This window comes from Lepisosteus platostomus, unplaced genomic scaffold, assembly GCF_059453375.1.
Source record: "Lepisosteus platostomus isolate fLepPlt1 unplaced genomic scaffold, fLepPlt1.hap1 Scaffold_211_H1, whole genome shotgun sequence".
NCBI lineage: Eukaryota > Metazoa > Chordata > Actinopteri > Semionotiformes > Lepisosteidae > Lepisosteus > Lepisosteus platostomus.
Window position 1 is genome coordinate 39,979 of NW_028291592.1, and position 7,721 is coordinate 47,699.

At 47.7% G+C, this 7,721-nt stretch overlaps 2 non-coding genes across 2 annotated transcripts; one reads left to right on the forward strand and one right to left on the reverse strand.

Moving 5' to 3' along the window:
- The first annotated feature begins 3,609 nt into the window (after positions 1 to 3,609).
- On the forward strand, positions 3,610 to 3,691 carry trnas-gcu (transfer RNA serine (anticodon GCU)). Its single transcript has one exon. It is a non-coding gene; the product is annotated as a tRNA-Ser (tRNA).
- Positions 3,692 to 6,300: 2,609 nt separating this feature from the next.
- On the reverse strand, positions 6,301 to 6,372 carry trnae-uuc (transfer RNA glutamic acid (anticodon UUC)). The gene has a single exon. It is a non-coding gene; the product is annotated as a tRNA-Glu (tRNA).
- Positions 6,373 to 7,721: the final 1,349 nt, after the last annotated feature.

The window sequence follows — 7,721 nt, forward strand, 5'->3', positions numbered from 1 at the left end:
GTTATCCGTATAATAGACCTCTAAAGTTATCCGGAACTCCAACCATATATGTATAATAGTCCTCTAAATTTATCCGTATAATAGAACTCCAACCATTTATGTATAATGAACGTCTAAACATAGACGTATAATTGACGTATAACTTTAGACGTATATTAGAATTTCATTCTAGACGAATTGTAGACCACATTTAGACGTATAAGGTATGCGTTTAATAGACGTATATTATACGTCTTTTGCCCACTGGGTGGGCTCCAGATGCACATGGAAGCAATCAAGTGTTTCATCCGAGCTGTTTCACAGACTGCCCAAGAGCTTTCCTTTCACAGAGGCGCAACGATTAATGATGGGGGTGCACCCTTCAATGCGCCTTACGACTCTAGGGAGTGATTGAGACGATTCGTAGCGTATGCTCATTTCTCTCTATTCCCCGTGTTGCAGTGGTAGGATGACGTAAATTACTGCTTCGACACGTAACGGCATTATAATCACGTGCAGGAGCTGAGGGCTTTAGTTTTGTTTCGTTTTCCATGGCGTTCGTAAGCGCGCAAATCAAAGGCAAGTCCTGCGTCTAACACGAACGTAAATGCTTTTGAAAGTGCAGTGTGGTGCAGCTTGTAAAATCCTTGTCCACATTTGTGGTTTGTTGATGTTTGTTCTGTCTGCCAAAGTTGCATTTTGACATCCGGACGGGGGGACTTTATCATTTGAACGTGAAGCCAGCCTTAAACCCTCTGAGGTGTGTCTGTCTGCCGGCACGTATCTTGTGAAAGGTTTTTTTTTTTTAACGGAGAGCAACTTTAAAAAGGTATCCGCAGCCACCTCGCAGTCCGTGTTTGATTATAGGAGGAATGCGGCGGCGGCGAGCTCGCATTTGTCGTGCTCGAGTGTTTAAGGCGATGGGATCGAAATGCGTTGGGGACTCCCCGCGCAGGTTCGAAACCTGCCGACTCCGGCGTCTGCCGCATGTCGCCTTGTGCCTGCGCGGCAGAGGCGAAGTGCCGCTTCTCCTTTCCTGGTACTATAACAACGCGAAATCGCTTGGACCTGCTGCCATGGACATCAATTCTTCAGATAACCACACACTTTGCCTTCGCACCTCTGGTGCTCTGCTTATGCCTTTGAAAACCTAATGAATAAAGCTGAAAGAACCGACACGATATGTAGGTGCTGGTAAAGCACGCAGTAAAGAACTGTTAACAGCAAGGGTTTCAGTGGGTTAACTGAGGAGAAGGCGTGATCGCTAATTGTTGACTTTTTATTTGGTGTTAGAAACACTCTTACTGTGCATGACGTGCAACAAATGTAGCCACAGAAATTGCATCACGCTTTCATGTATGCTATTGCAAACACCAACGTTGCCTAGATAGAAAACCGAAATAGCCGTGGGTTTGCTTGCTGGTCTGAAGGATCTCTCTTCGAATCTCTATCATTTGTCAATGGAAGTAAAAGGCGCTGCAATCTGATACGTTCAGAATCAAACCCGCAGCTGTTGTTCGACTTTATTTCTTGACTAATTACAACTGAGTGTCGCATGAGCAGTTACATAAACTTGTCTGGTATATTTGAACACAAATGCCGTTCTTCAATTAAAACTAACAGTACATTGTCAGGGACATTCAGTTCTATACAAACAAGAGACAGACAAGAGAATATTTCTACCGTTCATGTGGACTACGTGTTGACTTACTGATCGGAATAATTGAAAGGTTCGGGCTCATAGCCGATGCAGTGCGTGCTAATTAGAACAGCAACGCTGAGCTCTCAGCACCGTACTGAGCCCAGGTGTTTTTCTAAAGCTGTCAGGTGCAGTTCATTTACATGAAGGAAATCTCTTACTGGGTACGATTACAATGCAGTAAGTAGCACAGACTACTTAGGGAGCAGCCCGATGTGTTTAAAAATGACCCGAGCCAGGTAAGAGTCGAACCTACAATCTCCTGATTCGTAATCAGACGCCTTATCCATTGCGCCACTGGACCTGGTGTAACACTGCAGGACTGTAACCCAGTGAGCTCAGCCCTGCAACTAGTAAAATATTACCCCCGGTCCATTCTTTTCCAAAAGTGAGAAACACCTGTTTTCTACATGTTGTCTGTTTTAAAACCATATCTCTTTAAACCAAACCAAAGAGTTTGTCTTTTGCACTGCTATTCTGATTCATTTCGATTTCAAAGAAAAAAAAAACATTACCTTCCAAAGCATCATAAAATTGTCCCTTCTTCCAGACTCTACTTCTCTCTTGTAGTAGTACAGCAGACCTTTCCAGGTGAGCAGATCACAGAGTCCGAAATGAGCTTCCTCCATCAAGCAAAGTACCTGAACATGACTCTGTCTTCATAAAAGCGCCCCTGTAATAAAGAAATTAAATCCGAAACCAAGAGGGCAGTTGCCTACTGAAGTTCAAGAAGTCATCAATTTTAACCTAGCAACACATTAAAGGCTGCATCTATACAAGTACGATTCTAGAAATGCTCACCAGATTACGTTTTAAGAAGGAACTGCGCCTCAGGTTCCGCCGAGATCTTAACTCGGATGGCAGGATTCAGAGTCCGGAGTGTGGACTGATGGCGCACGGAGGGTCCACATACTGTGGATCCCTCAGTGATCTTCCGCGTGTTCAAACCGCCAGCGTGTGACTCCCCTGTCCCCGTGACCTCATTGCTCTGCTCTCGCCTCTGTGCAGCCGAGCCGGACTCATGGTAAAGTGGAAAAAAATATGCCCTCAACGTGAGATTTACTCTTTAGCGAGGATAGACGTTACCTTTTTATCGTTGAACAGGATGTATGTGATGTGGCGACTAGGTTCAATTTTGTATCCTCTTTAAAAGATTAAGGACTGGGGTGAGCGTGATTTACCACCCTTTCAGCTAAGAACCTGACGTGTGGACCGTTTAAGCTGCATAGACTCAGTCGTTTAACTCTTCTCCATTAGCAGGGTTAAGGTTAAAGAAAAAAACATTGCTGACTTCTTTTTTTTTTTTGCCAGCCGCGAGCGCTGATTAGCAAGGTTTGTATTTCATGTTTTGCAAGTTGCATCCATTTTAAGAAAAACAAGTCGTTCAAGACAGGAAATGAATGCTTGCATTTAATTAAGTCTAGCCGTAGGCAGTTGTCCATAATGACCAGTTCTGTTCGAGAAGACAGAACAAAAAAGGCACCGCTGGGATTCGGAGCCAGGGTCTCCTGTTTACTAGGACAGGCGCCTTAAGCAACTAAGCCACGGCGTCCCGGGAGAGCTGTCCTTTTGCAGCCACTTGGACACACCACTCAGACACATCTGCATTCGGTGTGTGCTCCGCCTGCTCGCTGAGCAAGTTGCCACCTTTACATACAATAGCAACATCAACACCAAGAGAAAGGGTGACAAATGGCTTTTATCTGGAACTTTTAATGTCCAAGGAGCTCAATGTGCTTTCTGTGTACAACAGGGCCACTGAACTCCACACTGGCCACTGAACCACAGCAGTGGCTTGCTGGCTTGACATCTCCCAAGGAAAATGTTGAAATCGCATGTGGAACAGGAAAATGACCCTCGAGTACGAGGGAAAAAAAAGAAAAAGATCATCTGGAGTGCGCCAACCCATGTCCGGACAGCCCAGTGTCGTCGACGAGGTGGCCGAGTGGTTAAGGCGATGGACTGCTAATCCATTGTGCTCTGCACGCATGGGTTCGAATCCCATCCTCGTCGTGCTCCATGTCTGACATGTGTGCCCGTTCAGCGTTGGCCCTCCTGTAGTTTGCTCAGGTTCTAGAGCCGTACATTTTCTAGCGGTGGCTGAACATGGTATAGTAGGCTAACGTCGGTATCGAGCAGTAACAGTAACGGTATTTACGTGCCGCTGCTGCCAAGTGGCTCTGGGTTGAGACCGCGTTTTCACTTACTCGCAACGCAAACGGAGAAAGCGATTTTTGACAGTCTCTTGAGAGACTGCACTAGGTGTTTAGGGATAGACTTTGTCAGTTCCCCCTGGGATGGTGGCCTCTCAAATAGTTTGTGATTCCTCTAGACGTTTATACAGTAGAAGCCTGCTTCGTGGCTTAAATCCAAGCTAAAGAAACGAGTTAGAGGTCTGATGCAGAACTGCGAATTCAATGAAGGGGAACACTACAGTACATTGCACTGTATGTGTGAGGAAAGCTGCCCCCTTCTGTCCCTTGTCGACCGAACAGAGGACTGTAAAGGATACCGCCAAGAAACTTAAGGTTGCTGGTTGGAATCCAGCTCCAAAGAAGCCCCTTTGGGTGTTATGTCATCAAAAAGTAAGAACAGCGAATCTCCCTTTGATCAAAAGCGCAACAGAGCTGTTTTCCGTGGAGCAGGTTTCAGACCCGTAGACCTGTTTTATTTGTAGGGCAGGGCGCATTCCCAAACGCGAATCTCCTGTTTTAGAATTGCTTTGGGCGGCGTGAAGTGAAAATAAGAAGTGGGCTCCAGATGCACATGGAAGCAATCAAGTGTTTCATCCGAGCTGTTTCAAAGACTGCCCAAGAGCTTTCCTTTCACAGAGGCGCAACGATTAATGATGGGGGTGCACCCTTCAATGCGCCTTACGACTCTAGGGAGTGATTGAGACAATTCGTAGCGTGTGCTCATTTCTCTCTATTCCCCGTGTTGCAGTGGTAGGATGATGTAAATTACTGCTTTGACACGTAACAGCATTATAATCAAGTGCAGGAGCTGAGCCATGGCGCCCCAGGAGTGTTGTCCTTTTGCAGCCACTTGGACACACCTTTAGAAAAACATTTTGTTAACAGGCATTCTGCCTCAGCCTAAACACCTATAGCTTGCAAAGTGCATGCTATTAGACAGGCACCTCTGCAAGACCTTAAGAGTCTCTTAAACTAGTGATAGTAAGGTGTTCCAAATGGGCGATGTTCGGCTTTCAAATCATCTCTCCGTGGAAGCGCCGAGATACAGCTGTTTAAGGCTTAGAAGCAGCTGACTGTTTCACTACCTAGCTGATCACTGTCAGTCAGGGAGCTTAGAGGTGAAAAGCCTGTCTGAGAGACAATTCGCCGTCGATCAGTTCAATATGTTCCGTACCAGCTCGGCGCACCCGAGATCATCTTGGTAGCCGTGTAGCTCATATGAGTGAGAGCGTGTGTGTGTACCACCGTGATTGGATGCCGGCCCTTCTCAGGTCACAGTAAACCTTCTGCTCAAAAAAAGTGAGGTAAAACCTCACTCTGCACAGTAAAACCTCAAAAAAAGTGAGGTTTTATTTAATCTCTGACCAAGGGAAACGTTTCATTTTTTCAAAGAAATGTTTGTTAAAAAATAAACTCATAGTTCCATGGGATTCAATCATAGACCATGTGACATAGAAGTCAGGAACCTAACCCACAGCGCCACCAGCACAGTCACATGCTGAGTACTGAAAAAGCACTACAGAAACATTATCGACAGACAATGTACAGTGTGTACTATTCTTGTGTTGCGGTACATGAATATAATTATGTCGTTATTAATTTCTAATTTATAACTTTATTAACTTTATAAATTTATAAATTAACTTTATAAATTTATTAACATTATTAATTAATTTCACGACTCACAGACAGGGCGCGGGGAGCCGCCGCCTGCAAACACAGCTCCAGGCAGGACTCCACTCCGCAGGAGCCGCAGAGCAGAGGAGATGGGGGCAGCTTAGCTCCTGTGCAGAGACCTGAGCCGCTGTTGCTGCAGACACTGTCTTTTCTGCACTCGGGGTAGGAGTGAATGTTGAGTTGCCCTTAGAAATGAAGCAGAGCACTTCAACGGCACGGGTGTGTGTTTGTGCGCCCTGGTGATTCTGGGAGACAGATCGAACCTGGGCTAAAAGAGAGGGGGCTTAGCCCCTCTTCCATTTGCTAGTTCAAAGTTGTACAACCCATTTGTATCTGCTAGGCGGCGCAGTCGTCGTGCACAAAGAACGCTTTGAAAAGCGTCAAAGGCAAGTCATTCCGAGTTGGTCGTTTGTGTTTTCTCTAAGGAGAAAACACAAACTCTCCAGAGACCAGCACGCCTGTCATGGACGGAGCAGGAAAGACGGCGCCACATTCTACAGCCCTCTCCACGCAATCGACGAAATCGGGCTACTGAAGTGGAGAAAATCGCCTCTTCAGAAGGTGCAAATATCTTGGAGAGTATAAATCCTATTGCCGAAGTTCAGCCCTGTCTACCAGAGTGACGCAAGAAGTTTCGGCTGGAAACAAGCGCCCCCTCTTCTCGCACGTTTTGCACGTTCGAGTAGTTTTAATGCGGCTCCTTCGTACACGGTGCTGATCTTTTGGAAAGCAGGAGGCAGAATTGACACGTTCTCATACCGGGAGTCGAACCCGGGCCGCCTGGGTGAAAGCCAGGAATCCTAACCGCTAGACCATATGGGAGCACACAACCCTACTGTTTCGGGCATCAGGCAAGCAAACCACAGAAATATTAGAAAACATGCAAGAGAGTTGTCACTCAGAGTGTCAAAGGGTCGATGTATACTGGGGCTCAGTTGAAATGCCAGGAGGGACTTGTTTACACCGAGAGTGGTCGGAGAATGGAACAATGCGCCCAGCCCTGTTGCTGGAGACGATTCTTGATGAGATCTTGGGATCACAAAGAGGCTCCCGCTGGATGCTAATCTTTCTGTTGTTCTTGCAGGTCCTGCGCTGCTTTTGAGCCGACAGAGCTCGTCCTGGTCTGTCGGCACAGCCCAATTGCAAATGATCGGCTCCGCGTACAGAAGGAACGTGCGTTTGGTACAAGAGTGCATGAAGGCACCGGAAATACATTGGGAACAAATGACCGGTCGCTCAAGACCTCTGTGAAGTACAGGAGCGTGCAAAAAGAGGCTGTTTCCGCCCGGTCTCCAACCGGGGACCTTTCGCGTGTTAGGCGAACGTGATAGCCACTACACTACGAAAACCTGCAGAGACTGCTGCTGGTGTCTCGCTTGCGTTTCGGGCTGAGAAAGGGACGCGTCACTTTAGGCAGGGGGCTCTGGAGAGAGGAACAAAGGGCGCGATGAAACAAAATACCGAAACCCAGGATCCAACCAGGAACCTTTAGATCTTCAGTCTAACGCTCTCCCAACTGAGCTATTTCGTCGGTGCACAGAGCCCACAGCCACCTGCTCCAGCCTTCCTGTGTTGCGGCATGAGCGCACCAAGAGTAGCGGGAGAGTGTTGCAGGAACGTCACTCAGAAGGAAAGCCACCCAGGTGCGCCCTCTGAGATCTGTCCAGCGCATCTTCCTTGCATGGACTCCTGCCTGCGACGGGCAGGAAACAATTAGCAAGAACAGAACAACACCACATGGGTGTCTCATGACCACACCTTAGGTTGTGACACGTGCAGGTGTGAGGGGTTGCCGAGCTACTTTGGAGCAGAGCTTGGGCGGAGGGGGGGCGGGAAAGCAGACAAAGAGGTGACACCTCAAGGTCTGCACGATCACAGCTCTCCGCCGCCCCAGGCTTCCGCTCGATAAGCTACTCGTTTGTAAGGCCAGGTGCATTGCCAACCACGACCGGCAGGGCAGAGGCTTTGAAGGCCGCCTGGGCTCCTGCAGCTGGGCAGCCACGCACTCTGGTTTTTCACTCTGGTGGCCGAGTGGTTAAGGCGACGGACTGCTAATCCATTGTGCTCAGCAGGCATTGGTTCGAATCCCTTTCTCATCGCTCTCCATGTCTGACACGTGTGCCTGTTCGATGTTGGCCCTCCTGTTGTTTGCTCCGGTGCTAGAGCCGTAC